The sequence below is a fragment of the Haliaeetus albicilla genome, chromosome 15, assembly GCF_947461875.1.
Source record: "Haliaeetus albicilla chromosome 15, bHalAlb1.1, whole genome shotgun sequence".
In the NCBI taxonomy this organism is placed as follows: Eukaryota; Metazoa; Chordata; class Aves; order Accipitriformes; family Accipitridae; genus Haliaeetus; species Haliaeetus albicilla.
This window is the reverse complement of record NC_091497.1, coordinates 17,434,998-17,455,825: the sequence shown is the minus strand read 5'-3', so window position 1 is coordinate 17,455,825 and position 20,828 is coordinate 17,434,998. Positions and strand designations below refer to the sequence as shown.

General features: G+C 36.9%; 1 long non-coding RNA gene across 1 annotated transcript; it reads left to right on the top strand.

Moving 5' to 3' along the window:
- Nucleotides 1-8,981: 8,981 nt before the first annotated feature.
- Nucleotides 8,982-19,929, top strand: LOC138689147 (uncharacterized). The gene is made up of 3 exons (XR_011327998.1): nt 8,982-9,051; nt 14,954-15,024; nt 18,782-19,929. It is a non-coding gene; the product is annotated as an uncharacterized lncRNA (long non-coding RNA).
- The last annotated feature ends 899 nt before the right edge of the window (nt 19,930-20,828 follow it).

Here is a 20,828-nt window from a genome sequence, read left to right as displayed (position 1 = left end):
CATATGTCCTGGGTCAAATCTATCAGCCCCATGTAGACAGGATGTTTCTGGTAGCAGCAGAAGTGTAGCACCTTAGAAAAGGTTCAGAAATGACCTTTTGATGATAAAAACTCAGAAAAAACTGTGAAGATGTAAATTCTTCTTTAGAGAAGATTAGACTATATGTTAAATAAAGAAAGGTAGAGAGAAAGAATCTGGGCCGTATCTATTTTCCCTATATCATAATGCCAGAGCCAGACGATGGTCAGTTAGAATTAATAGGGACAGATCCTAATCTGACAGGAGGAGATGTTTTCAAGCACTGTATAATTACATGCAGGAAGACTTGTAGAATTATTTATTATTCTTCTCCTTCATTGGACACACTGCCCATGCCCCTTTGCACAATTGTTATCTGGCAGTTTAAGGTCAGCAGTTAACTCTTTTATCACACTCCTCAGGAAGGGTCATTTGACATATTTTAAATGCTTACTTTAGATTAAATGAATGTTGTCTTAGAAGAGTTTTATTCTTTCCATTAATTGTAAAGGCATCCTAAATCAACTAACTCATATGTAGACTTCTGAGCAGATGAATCCTGGAAGGCCCATAATGTGCAGTGTTGTTCTGTACCATGACATACAGGCCAGCAAGCTGGGGACAACTCTACCACTAGTAGTAGCCAGCGTGGGAGCTTGTGTTAGAAACAGCTTAATCTACATTTGGCACACAGCCACAATCACATTTCTTCCTTTATTGGCCATTCTTATAGGCACTAAGTACGGGAATAGCTGAACATTTAGTCTCATAGTAAGTAGAAGTGACTGTAGTAAGCTGTTTGTATTTGGTATAATGTCTAGAAGTAGTACCTGTGTACACATACGTATGTGTGTGTGTGTATCATTATATACTACTATATATTGCTATGTGTTGTTATATGTAGTAAATTAGATATAAATATAGTATATTGCCTAGTAATGACATTATTATTGACTAAATATCTAGCTTCAGCAGAAATGTTGGTCTATGCTGCAGATTGTGTAGTGAAACATTTGTTTGCCTGTTCTGATGCATAAGAACAGTTTCCATGCAAGCTTTAACAGTTTTTTGTAAGCACAAAGTAATGCATATACAGCATTACTATATTCAGTTTCCAAGTTTCCTGGAAACAGCAACAAATATGTTCTCTGGTAAGATTTATGTGTAACATGGGAAAAACTGCAATTCTCCCAATAAATATAACCTTTACATTTACTTTTGTGCACTTCTTTTATGCATTGTGGAAGTATGAACATACAGAAGAAAAGAAAATTATGGGCCCACTTCTGGAATTTTAACCTTCATTTACTACTTGTTTTCTATCTTGCGATGAAAATAATACAGTTCATCAGTGAATCCTAATTCAGAAAAGCACTTATGTATGTGTACAAGTCCTCTCCCACTTCAGGCAAATACCTAACCTAAGAATTGAGAAAGCACTGTGAAATATAGCCCAGAAATGGAATATAAGCTTTCTCCATCTAGCAAATGGTGCCAGGTTTTCTCTCTTGTTTTGGTTCCAGCCTTTTTCTCTAAAAATACAATTTATCCATTTTTTTGATCAAACCTCCCCAAGAATTCCAGGGACATCACAGACTTTATTTCTACATGACTACAAAGAGCACAATGTTCTAGTTTACTGCAAATCCAAGAAAATAAAGTATAACCAGCAGCATTTTTCTCTTTTCTTATTCTTTCGTTGTGGTGAAGCTGAGTGCAATGCCCTTAGGTTTTTTTCACTATATATGTAGATGTGGAGAGAAAATCAGCTACTTTTGTACAGGTTCAGAGACCGGTTAAATTAAAATGGTTAAAGATAATTTGTTGATCTTTTTTACATAGTATTTATATACTAGAAGCATCACCTCAGATCAGTTATTTTAACATAATGTCATTCTACAAAATATTGGTTTATTCACAAAGAAATTCTATAGAAGGAAGCATATTGGATAAAGTATTGCTCATGGTGTAATTTTAATTCTGAAATATCTTGCTAAGAGGGCTTATTTAAATAGGTTCTCTCTGAGATGAATATTTAGAAAAAATTCCTACAGGATGATTTATAGAAAAATTATATGAACAGAATGAAGGACAGAAGAATTTTATTAGAAAAGAGACTCATTTCCACAAAATATAAATTATAGCTTTTAGAAAATATATTGAATTTTATTAATATTCCGCAGACAGCCTGCAGTGTTAATCTCCACCCCTACCTATAAGATTTTCATTATGAGGTACAAGGTGTATTTACCCTTTAACCAAATAATTTTTGAGTAGTTCAGTGCAGCCTTGACTGCAGTTTACATATCTTACAAAATATTTTCCTTTTGGAGGCACAGCTTATTTTATGGCAATATGCTATATAAAATGCTTGGTGAAACATTTACATGTAAATGAACATATATATGCAGTTGCACATATGCATAAGTATCTATGTGAATGTATGTTTTATACATATCAGTATCCAGTTTATACATATCTCATGTTTCCACTAGAAGTATAAACCTTACCATTTGTACATTGTACATGGGATATTGATCTTTACCACTCGTGTTCACATTTTCTGACCTCAATTACTTAACCGGCCTGGCTGACACTGGATTAATTTCTGCCTATTTGGGAGTCAATATAGAGAGAAACATACTAACAGGATATTAAGTAGAGAGATTTGGATAATCAATAATTTGCTTACAATTATTTCCTATTATTATTTTTTCCACAGGACTACTCCCTCCTTTGAAACTCAGAAAATTAATTACAATTGTTTTTTGGGTGAATGAGGCTGCTCTCTGCTGGAACTCTGCCTCAATCATTCCAGAAATATGAAGATGGGTTGTTTGTAAGAAGAAAAAGGGGTAGGGAGTCTCCAATAACATGTGCTGGGAGTAGATTTCTTAGGAAGAGTTCTGTGATCTACACCTATAACCATGTGAATTGTAGAAGGCAGTGCCAACTCCACAGAAGTTGGAAGCTTTACATTTTTGAACAGGCAATATATCTTTCTTCTAAAAAACAAATACTTAAAACTCATCTTAATCACAATTCTCTTAATTAGGACTAATTTGCAAAACTCCAGAATTCTAAAAATAAAATTTTAATGGTGTACGAAAACTTAAATCAAACCTCAAATGTACCAGAAATTATTTTATTTTGTCTAAATAATATATTTGAGTTTGCCTAATAAAATCTTTCTCTTAGAAACTTAGAAAGTTGCTAAATATTTCTGCACAATGACATACATAAATTATTTTCCTGCCCTCTTCAAAATATATATTTCATTGTAACGTACATAATCAACCCATTACATCAACACATTTGCATTGATTTTCTGTACTTTAAAACTGGCTTCTAGCTCACCAGAACTGCTTTATCCTATTGCGTTGAAGAAATTTATTTAGTTTTGTATGCTGTTAGTCATAAATGTATGACTAACTTAGTATTACTCCTGGAAAGAGAATCCTTGAAATAAAACATGAATCATTTAATAGCACTGTTTATTGTACAATGGGGATCTGATTCTGGCCTCAGTGCCAAGCTTGAGTAAATCAGATTTACTCCAGGGAGCTCTGCAGACAACAGAGCACTCCAGAGTTGTCCTTTCCTAGACCATGAATTGCTTGGAAGTCTCAATTAGTCCTTAGAACAGCAAGAGTTTATGTGGCTGTTGACCTACATGCTCCATGTGGTTTGCTCTGAAGATGTTCATCATCACAAATCAGCCAGCAATGTCAAACACAGTGTGAGGGATTTTATTCCAGTCCCCCTGGAAGTTAGCTCTATGCTACATAAAAGCTGCAATTTCCCTCTTGCCATGTTGTCCCTGTATTGCAATCCCATGGCCATTGAGACTGTTCACAGCTAGGGAGGTGGATGCAGTGTTTTTCTGCAGTAAAATCAACTGGCTAATATTGTCCTCATATTTTCTTGTCATCCTTGACATCACAGTCTAACAGTTCCTCCAACAAATCTAATTGCAGTTGAAGGAAATTATTGTTGAAGGTCTCTTCCAACCGTAATATTCTATTCTATGCTAATTGGTTCCCTTCCCTTTCTAAACTCATAGACTTAGTTTTTCCAACTTAGAAGCCCTGAGCTGGGGTCTAACAGTGATTGTAGTCAGGGGCTGTTGCCCCTAAAATGGGAAAGTGACTTCACGTTTCTTGCAAAGGCTCATTCTTTGTTAACAGAAAATTTGCCAGTGTCTAACTGTTCACTCTAAATGGGTTTGTAAGCCGTGAACACATTTAGGCTGAGCTCAGAGTTTTTGCCCACCCCTTTTTTTTTTTCTTTCTTTCTTTCTTTCTTTCTTTCTTTCTGGTGAAGGTTTTAAGAGTTTCTAAGAGCAAAGCTAGGAAAGATATGTTGTTAGGCAATGTTAATGAGCCTTTGGTGCTTCACATGAACATATATTCTCATCTGGACATTTATAAACTTTCGGAAAGCTGCAGTAGCAATTCCCAGCTCAGACCTCTTTAGAGTTTGTTTGGGAACTTCCTACCAGCACAGCAAGCTCTACTAATCTGCGCAAAGCAAAGAAAGCAAGAGTTATAAGGAGTTGCTTTGCAAAGTGACTTGTTTAAGAGCTGGATGGCTGAAGCTAAGACTGTTCAGGCAAGACATCTAGAACATTTAGAGGAAACTGAAGTGTTGAAACAAAGGGAGGTGGGTAAACAGGTTGGCCAAATGCTGGAGGCAGAGGAAAACTGGTAAATCAGGGAGAATGAGCAGAACTAATGGGGGGTGGGGGGGGGGAGGCAGGCAGAGCATCTGAGAAAGAGCAGCACTCAAATGGAGAGCTAGACCTGGCTGGGGAAAGTGACAGCTGTAAGAAACTGAGGAAGGGACAAGAGAACCTGACGCCAATGATTGGGTGAAAATCTGAAGGAGAAGTAGAAGGTGCTGGGGTAAGGAAAGGAGGAAAGGAAAGAAGCCTGATCTGTATAATAGCTGATTATTCACAGATACAATCAAATATCACTGTGCTTAGAAAGTACAGCATGGTAAGAGGCTAAATGTTTGAAAACAGCAGATCCTAGGCATCTCAGATTATTGGACACTTTAATCAGGTCTCCCTTGGTAAAACAGCCCTCCATTCAGAGAACAATTACAAATACAAATTAATGCATTTCCAGAGTATGCTACCATGTGTGGATGAGCAACATAAGAAAGCCCACAAGAAAACTTGGAATTCTATCTTCTGAGCCATGGATGTGGTATAAGGATAAGAAAAAGCACCAAACAGCTCTTCATTAATGGAGCACTATGCACAGAATGAGGCTGGGCTTCTTGGAAAAGGTAGTAAGTGATCATATCCTTAAGCTCTACTTCTTAAAATATATGCACAAGAGGTTTAAATGAAATAGTGCAGGCCAATACCTCCCAGGTGCTTGCTAGCTCTATCAAGTTTTATTTTATGATATTCATAATAAGGAAGATTTTTCCATATAATCATACTTTATTTTTACCTGTGGTAACATGACAGAACCCTGCTCATGGCTCTTAACCCCAATATAACAGACAAGGTGTAAGCAAAATTGAGAGATTCCCACCTGCCCTGGCCCTCCTGTCAAACTTATTTCGTGCTTAACACAGAAAACAAATATTCGTATAAAAAGGGAAATCACATAACTCACCCTTCATCAATTAAATGCATGGATTTGGCTCTGCATCACATGTAAAGGTATGTTTGGATCTGCACGTACCAAAGAGATGTTACAAGACAAAAAGGAGATGAAGAATGAGGCGAAAAGTAAAACTGAAAAAATAGAACACAAATACCGATTCATGAAAGAAAGCAATAGAATTGTTTTGGAAATTTGAATGTTCAAGATAGACAAGCCCTCAGGCAGGGCTGACTTGCATAATCGACCGTTACTGGATTTGGCAGATAGAGAAACTAAGTGTGACAGTGCTAGATGTAGGAGTTTTACCAGGCTGAATTGTTCTTCAGCAGTCACTATGGTATACTGAACTAGGCACAAACAAGTGTTCCTCCAGCCTCCAATGAGCATGTTTCTGTTATTAGCCAGTATTTCTGTCTCTCAGGCGTGGAGATGGGTGTTATTGATTTTGGCAACTGAGGATCCTCTGTGTGTTTCTTTCCAGACCCCTCAAAAGTATGTGCTGGCATTATCAGAAGATCAAAGGAAAACAAGATTTATCTTGTCAAAGACAGTCATTTAGTGCAATCTAATTTGAAGAATTTCTTTACTATACTTCAGAACTAACTGACAGTTTTTCATCATGTCATGAATATTTTTATTAGGTGTTTGAAAACATTTGAGTGCAGCTTCTTCGTTAATCATGTCCATGTGGTCTAAATGACCTTTGAGCTCCTTCATTCTTTTATTATTGTATTTAGCACCATTTTTATTTGGCTACTTTTTATAAGGAAATTTAGGACATCAGTTATGATTTTATTCTATTCATTTTTTAAATAGGATGAGTTATGAGCTTGAAAGTGGATTGTAATTTTAAATCATATGGCCTGTATCTTGGTAGATGAAACCAGTAATAAAGACAGGCCAATTAGATACTTCTTCTTTAGTTAGCTGGTCTAAATAGTTTCATAATTGTTAAAGTTCTTCTTACAAACATTGTGACACTGCATCTAAGAAAGGAAAAGCTATACCGTGCTTTAATACTAACTATCAAGTAAACTTTCTAAATGCTTGGCATACCCCATACTGATAATAGACTCCTTATCTAGTGTGATAAAAACAAACTACAGAGCAGAGGTCAGAGGACTTTTCTGAAGAAATAATCTGATCTTCTCACTAAATATGGTTTCCCCTCAGCTATGCAATTTTCACATGCATTTGTAAACTAAATCCATTGATTAAGTACTTCAGAACATGCCTAGTATACCTATATGTTGGTTATCATGGGAATCATAACACTCTCAAGGACTAACTTGACAAATATCTTGGAAAATTCAGTGTGGCTTCACTAATATAAGGGCAGTTTATACGGGAAGTTTTTTTTGCTATCTAGGTTCTGAACATTTCAAGCCTAACTGTACTACATAGTTTATTGCTCTTACTGCCCTATTAACAGTAGTGGGTTTTTTTAATTCTAATGAGTCTTGACATGTTTATTTCATTCTTATGCCCAAGTTCCACGTAATCTTGTATCTACACGAGATGCAATCAAAACTTTCAATAGGCCTCTACAAGACTTCTCTTGTTATATGTCATTGCAAATGCCGCAGTATAAATATCAAACATCCCAATATAATCAACAAGCCAATTTTTTCCTACTTCTCCCAGTTTTTTCCTACATTTAACAAATGATTAGAGCTGTCAAATGCTAATCATGACATTTTACTTTTTTCTTTTGGCCCTGGTGGAGTTTAAAGCTCAGTAGTGATGTTCTGAACTCTGGCCCCAAGGCACCTTCCACTACTACATGCAGAAAGCCCAAAGCATTAAGTTCTGTCAGGGACTCTTTGTGCTAAGCCGTTTATAAGGTGGAAAAAAAGCAGCTGAACTGATTTAGTCCCTACTATGGAGATCTGACCAGTTGCTGGTCTTTTGTACTACATGAGTACATGAATGGCGTAATGAAACAACCTTTTGAAAGCAGCAATTTAAAGCTGTTTAGAGAAAATGTTTTTTACAGACAAAACACAAAACTGCACTGTTCTTCGACACTGTGTACCATTTAAGCTACGATCTAGAAAAGAAAACATTCAACATTGACATCTCTTGGAAATATTTAATTTTAATGGTAATGAAGTAAAACAAAACAAAACAAAATAGAATTTAGAGAGTGTTTGAAAATGTTACAAGTCCTTATTTTCATTGTTTATGGCACCTGACAATCAGGTTATTCTCTCTTCCAAGTTTTTTTCCCCCCTTTCCTCTCAAATACACACCAAGAAGAACTTAGAGCTTGATTTAATTGTCTAAATATAGAAATCTATTGCCACTTCACACAGCCTAAAGTATCAAACCTTGAGTCACCTGCATGGAGGTAGTAAACCTGATACAGAACTCATGGGAGACCCTGGCATTTGCCAAGTGGAGGCTGGAGATCAAATAGGATATCCTGGGCCACCTCCAGTGGAGTCCAGCTTGAAACATCTTTATTTAGACACCTATATTGAAGCAGCTGAATTAGGTCTGAGGGGCAAGATTCAGGCTGAAATTAAGACCTCTGCATTTAGGAGTCTGCGTGGGGGTGAATGTATGTGAGCTAAGCATGGAGATCTAGTCTATGCAGCTGATAAAGTCTGGAGAGAGAGTCTGCAGAGCAAGCACAGATTACTTTGGGGTGGGCTGGAGCTCTGCAGGCTGCTCTGACTTCTTGGCTGGGGAGTCAGTTCTGCTGGCCTCATACAGGCACGTGCTGTCGGCTGCCGTGCCCCAGGGCATGGCCTTCAGCTGCTGCTCCAGAAAGTCACAAATCTGCCATAGACCCGTCTCCTAACTGCCCCATCTGTAAACATCTGTGTTCAGGCAACTGAATCAAGCTCTGGATGTCCTTGGACTATGATGGGAGTCAGACATTTAACTCACAGGCAAACGCCTTCACATAGACACCTAAACTCAGGCATCTTAAACCAGAGCTGAATCCCAGGCCTTGTGGCAAAAGACTGAATTGCGCCAATCATCAGATGGTATAATTGGTATAATTCAGGAGACAGGATGACTAGGTAGTCTGAATAATGTTGTTCCTGTAGTAGAAGCTAGCGCTCAGAACTCAAACAGGCGTTGGTAGTTATTATTGCGCCCAGCCTGCAGAAGAAAGAAGAGTGAGTCCTTGCTCTATTTCACACAAAGTACTTATGACACAGTTTCAGGATTTAACCCAACTTTTTCTTTTTTTCCCCTCCCTGTCTTGTGCACAAAAAAAGCAATCTCCTTTCAGTAAAGTTGCATTGAATATATATCTAAAGGAAATAATCAAAATTATTTCAAAGTTGTAAACCATGAAACTGAGCTAGATTTAACTTTCTCCATAGATGCAAACTGCTGAGGAAAAGGGACCTTCTGAACACGAGTTTATGTCTGGAGAACTCTCCTCAAGCAAGTAAGTTTAAAATCTTCAGATAAGGTACATAAAATTCAACCTTTTTTTTTTTTTACTGTTTACCTATCAAAGCTATTAGAAACTTAAGTTACATTTTACAAATGCTGGTCGTTTCCTTTAATCCCAGATTCTTACAACAACCTTGTCTGGCTCAGTGACGCTTAAAAATGTGTATATGTAAAAGTTACTTTTAAAACAAATACTGAAGAAATGGGGCTGGATGAGGACTCTTAGGTCACTGAGTCCCATTACTAGGTATCAATGACATCAAACAATCCTTTTTTCCAGCTTCTACCCACTATACGTTTGCAGCCATATGCTTGTCTTTTCATGAATGTGCTATTCTTTTCTATCTCTATGAAATGTTTTAGGAGTACAAATTCATTACAAGCTATTATCTGTCATAATGGTGATAATGGAATAAATTTGGATGAGCTCTGGCTGGTAATGGAGGGACTTCAGCATAAGAGAGGTTAGGATTCCCTGATTGGGAAGTAATATGGATCTTGAAGCAAGGAATATTGTTGTTCTTAAGATATGGGACAACTACATTGAGAGCTGGACCTGGGGGCAAGGTGAAGGAATTGGCATTACCACCTCTCACCGGGACCTCACTTAAAGAAGTGGGGGTAGAAACTTTTCCCTCCCAGCCAGTGCTGGAATTCTTAATTCTCTCTCACCCACTTTTTCTTTGTTGAAATTATGGTAATGATACTTTTTTTTGGAAATGTTATACTTTCATTTAAAAAGTGTTTGTTAACCTCTGACGAACCCCAGAGTTAATACGAAATAGACACCCCATTCATCTGTCGTAGTAACCCTTTGCTGTACCTCTTCCAGTTTGAACTTACTCTTTCCAGAAAATGAATAATCAAAGCAGTCCAGGCTATTGCAGACAAACTTTTGCTTCCCTTTTGTACAAAGGCATTGACACTCTTTTATCTTTGTGGAGGAATACCACAGCAGACATACCTAAGGATTGCATTTTTTTTTCCACGGCCACATCACCTTTGCGGCTCATAGTTCCCTCAGATGAAATTAATCTCACACAGATGTATCTAAGTAGTCAACCTAGGGTTCCTTTATGGTCGATTTAGAGAAACAGGCACTAAGGAATCACTAATCTTGCCAAATATCTAGTTCAGGATGAAATGGACTATGCCATAAAAGTGCTGCCTATTTCTCCCAGTTGACTGTAATGGCATACATCTGTCTTTGGTCAAATGAGTTTCTTTTCTTGCAGTCAGTGAATAGGTCTTTCCCATCTCTGTCATACCTAACCAATAAGCTCTAGGAAAAATTCTCTTTATATATCTTGAGTCTGTGTGATTATATTTAATCTGATTTTTTTCTGCAGCTCTCAATGTCACCTCATTCTCCCTTTGCGATATCTTAGTTCATCTTCTTTGAATATACTGCACTAATTTATGTTAAAAACATATCTTGTTCACGGTCTTTATTTTCAGAGCCATGTCAAAAATGAAGTTGTTAAGATCCTTCCAAACTGACCCTTGAAAAAAATAGGCATAACTTGAAAACAAAAGGTTCCATATCTAAACAACTTAAGTAATTCATTAATTCCTAAATTAAGTAATTAAGAAATTGCAGGTAAGTAATTTCCATGAGACAGTTACCTTTACCTCTGCCAGTTTTGGCAACCATTTAAGTTCCTTTTCCTAGTCGTCTTTACTGCTGCTTCAGTCAGTCATCCTCATTACTTTCTCATATCACTTACCCTTGAAGGAGAAATGAAGGATGTGCATTTCACAAACCCTCTCTTTGACCTGCTATTCAAACTCTCCTGTTTTCTATGCTCTGGTCACTGAGATTGGACTAATTTGACTCTATGTTGATATAAATGATGCAGAAGTCTATACCAGAGCTTATCACTGTCAGCTTCTTGCCTAGCCTGTTGAGAGAAATAGGCATTTCTTAATTTCTCTTTAAAAGTTCCTACATTTTTAAGTGTAGGTGAGAGTCATTGCAATGAGTGATTATACTAAATTTTTCCTGTGTCTGTCTGTTCATTTTTAAGTTTGTCTGGTAACTGTCTACTAATAAAGGATGGAAGTTGGGATTCCCCATCAGAAATTTAAGCCAAAACCTCTGTCTCATTTCCAACACAGCCATGGATTGATCTTTGAAAATTAAAAGTTGTAATCAAATCAAGTGCCAAAACAAATTCAGCCATCCTCAGTTGAAACCTTTATATCCAGGGAAATATATATCCAGGAAAATGATGCTGACACCAACTGCTTGAAAATTCTCTTTCAAAATGTGTAACTTTTTAACAAAAATAGTTTTTTGCACCTTTGTCAGAAAATTGTTTTACATAGTTTTTCCCCCACATCTCCCTTGATGTACTATATTCTTTTTCAAAAAAGAAATGCACTGTGCATCACTGATTACATAATCATCCGCCACAGCCAAAAAGAAACAAAAAAAGAAACATAACACACCCAAAGAATAATTCTCATCTTCAGGAGAGTTTTTTTCATCTTGGCAATGATCTCAGAAATAAATGTTGCAGTTTTCAAAAAATTATATTTCAGGGTTCCAGAGGCCAAAAATATTTTAGGAAATTTAAACTTTGATGGAGAAGGAAAATCCACTGAAAAACATCTATATTGGAATGAAGTTAAATTCATAAAGTAAACCAACTGGAAATTCCACTTTTGCCCAATCTCAGTCAGGACATATGAGACAACATCTTTTTTGTGTTTAAAAAGGTATAAATCCTAACATTTGGAACCTTATATTTAGATATCATTGGAAAGTATAGCTATATGCTATATCCTTACACATCCCAGTGGCAACAGATAAAGAAAGAATTATTTGGTCTTGTTGAAGTCAAGGCATGTTTAATGAAGTGTTCCTTAGTCAGTAAAACACCTAAATTTGTCATCACTTATCTTTAAAGAAGCGATTATTCCCTAAGTCTTGAATAAGTGTATTAGCTTTTTGCTGTATCAGGAACAACATGCACAATATTTTGCAAACTGAACTCTCAATCAATTATAAAATCTTTCTGTGGCATTTCATTTTTTCTTGAATTTCTTTTACAAAGAAAAACCAGGATCAGTATTATTTAACTTATGTTTGATTAGACAACACCCAAAAATCATATAAAGAAGTTACATGGTTAATGTGTAGCAAACCTTTTCATTATTTACTGAAAAAAATGTTGATTAAGTTGTGATACTAGTTCCCACATTATATTGTTTGCAAGTTTTTCTTACATCTGAAAATGATAAAGGTTAACCATAAACTACAATGCATTTTGAAACAAAAATTAAAAAATTTTCTTGCTTCTCCAGGAGTATTTTGCTGTCAGGTAAGCTGATGCTGTACTCTTGGACTTAATTTTTTTTCTTTAATGCTGAAAGTACTCTATTGAAAAAATGGGCAAAGATCTCAAAAAAAAAAAAAAAAAAAAGAGGTCTGAATATCGCTGCTATATAAGTCCAAAGGTACAGAATATGAACAGCCATTTTGACTGGTCTGAATCATGTTCATGAGTTCCTCTGATTTATCCTTCCATTGGCCCTCCTAGGAAAGTACTTTTTTTTCCTTTTGCCCCCTGTCTTCTATATTTCATTTCATGTGTCTATCGAGGCTATGAAAGATAAAGCTATCTGCTTTCTCCTGTAGTAAAGAACTATATGGAATCAGTTCACCTGTCTGTCACTCCTCATTAAATTCTTACCCTCTTCATTCACATTCTGATCTTTGCAAATGAACATTTGCTTAATAAATGTTCCCAAGACTAACAGTGCAGAGTGAAAATCCCACACAGCAGTAAATTATTAACTCAGTCACAGGGGGAGTGCCATATATGACTTTTCAGAATGAGTTATTATGTGGATCATCATGTAATTATGAATTTTTCAAGCCATGATAGAGGAAAATTGAATATTTAATATTTTATGGACATATTCTGCACTGAGGACATCTTTCAAAATTTTATGATAATTTTTGGAGTGAGCAAAGAGCAGAACAAAAGTTACAAAATAATTACAAAGTGGAATATTTAATCACCATGGACATTGTTGGCGATTTCTCAAATTGCATAATATAATCAAGGTCATGAACTTTTAATCACGATGTATTCAAACGGAAAAAATATGTGCATTAAAATTAATCTACAAGTATGTTTTGATTGTTTAAGAAATGAGAATATGAGGCTTCATACTTTATTGTACGATAGGTAAAATGATGTAAATATTGATGGCAAGACAACGGGCTTTCAAATGCCTCTGAATAGTCATGGATTGCCCCTACACGGGGCATTTAGAAATACAGAAATGCGAACATAAATCTGTGCTGCTTGCTCCAGGAATGCTTGCTGCAAGCAGGGAACATGAGGGGGAGCAGTGCAGGTGCCTCAGCATAGTCTTTTAGCACAATTTTAAACATCCTGGGATATTCACAGCGTCCGCATGAGACTGGTAGAGACAACACAAGATCTGTGGGAGACCAGAGCCCTTCTGAAGCAGCAGCTGGATGCCAGGCAAAATATCCTAAGGCATCTAAATGGTATTAGACACTTATGTTTAGGCTTTTGAATCACTCTCTAGGAGCCAAAGCTGAAACCAAGTGTGTTTTAAATGGCACTGAATTCCCACATATGGGCAACAGACTTGAGCTGTGAACTTTGGAAAGCAAGAATCCCTAAGGAGAGGAAAAGATTTATTTTTTGTTCTGATAAACAAGAATTTGAACAACAACAAAAAATATTTCCAAGGCTGTTTCCAGGGAAAAAAAGAAAAAGAAATTATCAAGCACTTGATAGTAAGCCAAATCAGATATTGGTTTTGGCACTTTGATAACCAATGAATTTAATGCAAATCTGCCATAAAAAAAAAACAAGTAGTGTTCTTTTCCTTAACAGTCATTTACACCTTGCCAGAAAACCTGCTGAAAACCAAGGTAAAGTAAGTATGAAGGCTTGAGAAGCCCATAGATCAAAACAAAGTATATATAGTAAGTACATATTAGTCTGGAACTACTTGTAGGCTCATGCATATTTACAAATTTCTTCATTCTATTTATTTTAATTTATTTGTTTAAATAATTTACTCCATGTCCATTACTAAAAAGTATCTTTATGCCACACATAAAATAGTTCACAGTTAAAATATAAATTGTGTCCACCGTTTCAAATTCCAAGGCACCAGCCTGACTTTGCCCAGAAGGGTAAATGATCGAAGTTAAAAGATATAGACCAAAATGACCGTACACTGGCAGTGTGCTCCAGTCTTAGTCGCAAAGGGCATACTAAAAAAACACAGCAGAGAAGGGGACCAGTAGGTACCATCCAGATGCTGAGAGGGTCCAAGCTACCCAAATATTGAGAAGAAACGTTTTGCTTCTTTTTGCTGAAAATTCCCACATTGTCTTGATTCATGACCGCCTGCTTCTAGACAAAACTGCCTCATGCCCTTGCAAAGTGACTGGATGAATGCAGGCCCTGCAATGTGTCGGGATGAGAAGACCTACTCAAAAAATTTAGTGTAATATATCATCTTAATTTAATAACATTGTCTATATCTCTTGTGGGCTGTGTATGGACCTGTATGTACATTTACATACACTGTGATATATAATTTTCAATATGACATACTACTGAGCATCTACCTGACCACTGCTGTGTTCCTTACTCCAAGGACAGCTCTCAACATCATTCAGAATGAGACACTTGTAAAATTTGAATCATCTTTTGATTTTTGAAACAAAGTTAAAAGGTGTCTAGGTGGAAAAGAAAACATTTTTCTTTTAGAGTATAAATAAATCTAGGCTTTATAAAATGCTAGGAGCCAAGTACTGAATGTCAAGTGTGTGATTACAGTATATAATAATAAGAATTTAATAATAAGAATTATATTTCTTCTTCTCTTTGCAGGAACACCATTGATAAATGACATGGCTCAAATCCTATGATGATGTCAATAATGAATAACAATTCCAGTCCAGGTGATTATAGTTTTTCTAACTGTAAATACACTGGCAGTTTCAAATATGGAGAATACCTTTTGTTGTTTCCAGTTTCAATTATGTGTTTGGGTTACTACATGCTATTAAATAATTGGTTTCTCCAAAAATTACTATCAGAGACAAGTTAAGTGTGCAAAGGGCTTGGGAATGAATGACATGTAGAAGTGCGATTACTATTAACATTTTGAAATAGTATATGTTTGCTTAATGTTCACCAAAGAAACTTTTTCATATCTTTGCTCATGAAATTAAAGAAGTGATATTAGGGTCAGAAAAGCATGTCACCTGTCTGCTAGCCAGTGCAGGATTTTCATGCCTGTTCTGGTGACATTGCCTAGGCATTTTTATCTTTGTATGGATCTACAAAACAAACGTCTTGGCACTCATCTCTGCAATTCCTTTGCAGAAGTGAAGTTACAGGTTTTCTCAGTGTCAGTAATCTCTGGCCCTGACGACAGTTTGTGGCATGGACATTTGGTAGGTCACAGTGACATCCTGCCCCATGCATGAATGTCACAGAGCCACCTCTGCCCCTTCGGTAGCAGTTAAGGGACTTTTATATGCTAATGAGCACTTCCAGCTATAACAGGAGAAGAGCAATCACAACCCCCCCGGGCAGATTTCCTTGCTTGCCTAGGCATCTCCCTTCATGATTTTATATAGCAAACAACCATGCTGTACTTTTCAGGATGCCTCTGGTGATAAATCTTCTGCAGCCTGTTCAGGAATCTAGACTCCATGAGCTTACTAAGTGTGAAACAGCTCCTACTGAAATGAAAGCCAAAACCTTTACTCGAAATGTGAGCACCAGCACTAAGTCCCTGAGCCAGTCTCAGATCACCAAAGAAATGGTCTCTGCTAAATTAAAGAGCAGTGTAGAGTACCATATAGAATACTATAGAAAACTGATATTTTAAGTAAGTGGGGTCTGACTGGGAGTCACTTACTAACAAAGAAAAATGGATGCCCTAATTTTGCAAAGGCACAAACCCCAGAAGCTTTATTTTTAGTATTAAAAAACACTGCTCCCAATCACAGTGAACGGAACAAAGTCCTGACTGACAAGGGACATGCACAATACCCCCCACTACATTAGTGTTTTCTTTGAATAGTAAACAAAAGCCATATTTAGCACTTCCATAGCACATTATATGCTCAAAGGACTTCACTAACCATTACTGGCATATCTAGATGCTTCTTATATGCAAATGAATGCAGATATGAGAGTAGGCATTAGGAGGCAGGATATTAGAATACATTAGCAAACGGACAATAGAAAACAGCTGGTTTGATTGACTGTGGAAGATCTGAGTAGGGACTAGCAGATAGCACAATTCACTGCTCAGAATTATGGAAAGAATTGTGCTGATTGCCGTCATGGCTTAGAAACTCATCACTTAATTAACAATATAAATATTTTAAAAATTAACATTTTATAAAACCACAATAAGAGGTTCCATTGTGAGAATGGGAAAGGATTAATTCACAGTTGGCTGGACCGATGGCACCCAGCCTTCATTCTCTTGCCTTACAACAACACACTCGGTGAGAATTAATACAACACAATTCATGCCCTGTCATGTCTCATTACTTAATTATGAAATGTCTGTAGTACTTTGGACATTACTGAGCCTGTTTGATTGGCTGTGACTGATGTCATACCCACTTTAATACTAGCTGGTACATGCATAGATAGGCCTGTCCCCCTCCTCACCATTTTCCTTCTTTCTATTCATGAATTCTATTTCATAACAGTAATAATATACTCCAGGCGGTGCATTTCTAGGGAATTATTGCATTTCTCAAGTGGGTAAAGTCATTTGGCCTTTCAGCCTTATGCCTTGCAACACCTTCCTAGGCATGTTATAATTGCCCAGGAATACACTATATCTCGTGTATTATAATTCTTACACGCCACTGTTTCTTTTTCACTCGACCAGCCCAAATAGGCTTCAATAGGAAAAGAGAAGTTGTCAGGTGCATTTTTTTCAAATGAGTCTCTCGGATATACTTGCAAAGCTTGGAGTGTCTCATGCACATATAATTTAAATGCATTAATTTACAAATATTAATCATTTAACATCCTGTATAAAATATGATGGTCACATTCTCACGTCCCTTGACAATTCCAGAGCACTGTCTCCTGTGTCTTTAAGGTGGCAGCAGCACGAGATGACACACTTGATTTAATAAGACCGTGGAGCCACATGCAGTGATATAATAGAATGCTTAGATATTTTTAAGTGAGATGCTATAGCAAATGTTTATGAAAGCATAAAAGGAATCATTCTTGTAGAGCAATCTTTGAGTCTAATGATCGAAGAATGTACAAGGCATTCTGCTCAGTTTATGGCAAACTACTGAAGTCAAAACTTACTTTAAGTAGGAAGAGAAAATAATGTAGGCATCAAAAATATCCTCAGGTTTAAACAGGAAAAATTCCCACAAGATATTACTAGTTCCTCCAACACAGAAGTTTGACATACACGCTTATGGCTCAGCAGAGCTGGGCTGAAATCTGAGTCAACTTCATCTCTTCTGAGTTACTAGGGTTCACTTTTGAAGTTATGATTCAGTCTGCCATGAATACTTTGTACTCCTGTAGTAATTTTCAACCAAATATCTCTAATAACGCAATGAGCTTTAATGAATCAAGCCTTCTGGCAAAGTCCAAAAGGAAGGTCAATTAAGTAGAAACTAAACTATGGTAGTTTGCTAAGTTACCACTTTTTATACCTGTAATTATAAAACGGGAAACCACTGCCCTACCAGAGTCAAATATTCTTCCAGTAGTTCCATCCTCAGTTTACTTTTTGCTTCCTCTGGAGGTGACACCTCCCATTGCCTGAGCTAGAGCTGCCCTAGACTTAACCGGAGTAGATGTAAGATTGGAGGATGACTGGGCAGTTAAACACAATACTGTGTCTTAGGGTGCTTCAGTTCTGCCCCCGTCCTGGCCTGGATCTCCCATGCCTGTTACAGCCATACTTCAGATGGGAAATGGTACTGCACGCAGTGCCTCCTCTGAAACTCAGCCAGCTAGAGGCAGTGACTTCCTCTCTATTAGAGTGAGCTGATAAATCAAATGAAGGCCACAGCCAAAAATGAACATATTTCAGCAGCTGGAAAGTGCACGCATTTGTGCTATCTATGGCAAAGGGCTGGTAAAGCTCTGAAGAGACTGTTCCTAAACTAACTGGGGCAAGAACAAGATGAAGATTTTAATTTTGCATGATGTGTAATGTCAAGTTTATAAATAAATAACAAATTGGAGTTTGCCATGATTCCCTTCTTCAGTTTTGGTATACCTGCTGTAAATCAACATGGTCCTGGAGAAAACAAGGTGTAAGACTAACCAAGTTTACAGCCCCGCTTTGTGGAAAATAAAGCAAGGGGAGGTGAACTAGAACAGATAACTGGGATACATTCTATAAGAAAGGATTTTTCTTCAGAGTGAATGTATAAGACCTATTAAAAATGTCAATGAGTTGAAAGCAGAGATGAGGATGGGTCCAAACCACATCCCCAAATCCAATATGACTCTTAAAAGAGGGAAAAAGAAAAAAAAAGAGGTGAACATCAAATTCCAGAATAATTGTGGACTTAGGAAGACTGAGAATTCCCATCATCCATGAGCTCTAACCCAGCAGCTTCTTCTGTAGGTAATGATTTCAACCCCCTTTATCAGAAAAACAGAAAGTCTTGGTCATTGGTGGTGTCTCTTCTCCTCTCATAGGTATTATCTTTGGCTCAGAAACTTGAATGCCTCGATATCCTTTGGGACCAGCTCCTGAGTGATTGGAGCATTAACGGCACTGCATTAAGTTCCCCCCATCTCTGCCCGAGGGACAGTAATCCATGCCTCCTACCTGCATGAAGAATGCCTTCATCAGCGAACAACAGTTATTCTGAAGCTGGAAGCTCTCGGTCTTCTTGTTAAGCTGTTTCACTTTGTATAAAACAAACACTCCTTCACACAGAGAGGGAACCAGTACTGCCTTCTACCGGAGTTTCCTAACCACTCGTCTATACATCCATCTTCATCTACTTTCTGACACAGCAGCATCCTTTGCAACAGGCCAGCCCGCATCCTGCAAGACTATACTAATGGCGAAGCTATGAGGGGATAAGGTAGAAAAAATTCCTCCTCCTGTATGTGTGTGTGGAGGGGGCAGAGGCTTAGCTGGCTATTCCTGCACTTCATGCAAGCAAGCTCTTGTTTTATGACTCCCAGAAGGGCCTAAATAAGAGGCCGAAAGAAGGGGAACAATACAGCATAACAGTGCCAAGACTTAGGCAGATGTACACGTCCAGCTACAGAAATTTCAGTTTTCTGTGCTTTTAGGATCAGGCCTGAGTGTCATCGTTGCCAGTATTTTCCCATATCGGACTTAGACAACTTGAAAAGGCATGGGAGTACCTCATTTTCCCTTCAGAATCTGAACCTTAATGTACAGCATATTAAACTGCAAAGCAGCTGGACAAGTATTGGGATCGACATCAGGTAGGTAACAAATATTAGCTCACTGTTTGATGTTGCATACATAGATCCCTGGAATTCAACAGGTACCTGGCACCACTCACACTCAGTCACTGACAGGCAGGTAACTCCTCGTTACAGTTGTGCAGTACTTGGCTCTAGGATCGTTTTACCATTTTCTTTAAATTCATCAAACAGGCTTTGAACAAGGTTATGACATCTGGTTTCAAATAGAGGGGGTTTCTAACAATTACTATCAATTAAACCATGGAAAACTACCAAATGGCAATAAGAAGAAAAAAAAATCAGTTATCAGGTCGTAGTGGATTATTTTGCCAGTAGTGAATAAGGGTCTGACAGAGTAACATAACTATTTTAAATATAAAAAAAAAATCTGTAACCTTGCCAGCCTTCCTCTATGATACAAATTCCTTCTCTCTCTTTAGAAGAATTATCCTTACCACTCTTTGCTCTTGTTTATTATCAGAATAATAGTCTTTCACCTGAGAAAACAAGTGTGTTATCAGTGACTGATCACACAGCAGTATGAATAAATAAGTAATGACAAAATCATAGGTGAATAGTTTGTGAAATACTGATGAAATTACAATTGTTTTCAAGACACTTTTAAAGATTCATTACTAGAGGTAAACACTTTTGTAGAATTACAAACTGTTTTGAAACCAGTTGTGTAGAAAGGCAGTGATCAAACATAATTTATCAAATTAATTTTACTTCAAATAATTTATTAATAATTTTAAAGATCTATAAGAACCTGGAACTCGAGGAGTGACTAAGTACATTGAACTGTTATTGATACTACTACAGGCAAATGAAAATGTTAAACAGAATAATGAATAGAATAGGACTGCAAAATACATGATATTTTATATCATACATGTTATTTTAAATTATGGATTATCTCCATACTTGTTTTTCAGAATGAGCTCATGCATTCACTCTTTCAGCAAGTTAAACAGAATAATGAATAGAATAGGACTGCAAAATACATGATATTTTATATCATACATGTTATTTTAAATTATGGATTATCTCCATACTTGTTTTTCAGAATGAGCTCATGCATTCACTCTTTCAAGGTTGTGAATTTGAAGATATTCTCATCTTAATCATGCCATAATTTACTTTGTTCGGAAAGACCCAAGTGATGTTAAGCAATTATATATATAAGGAATGCTGCCATGTAAGTATTAAAATGTGATAGGTATTTTTGCTCTGCAATGATAATAGGGCCATGAGTGATATGAATTGATAGGGAATACAGTCTATTTCTGTTGAAGAC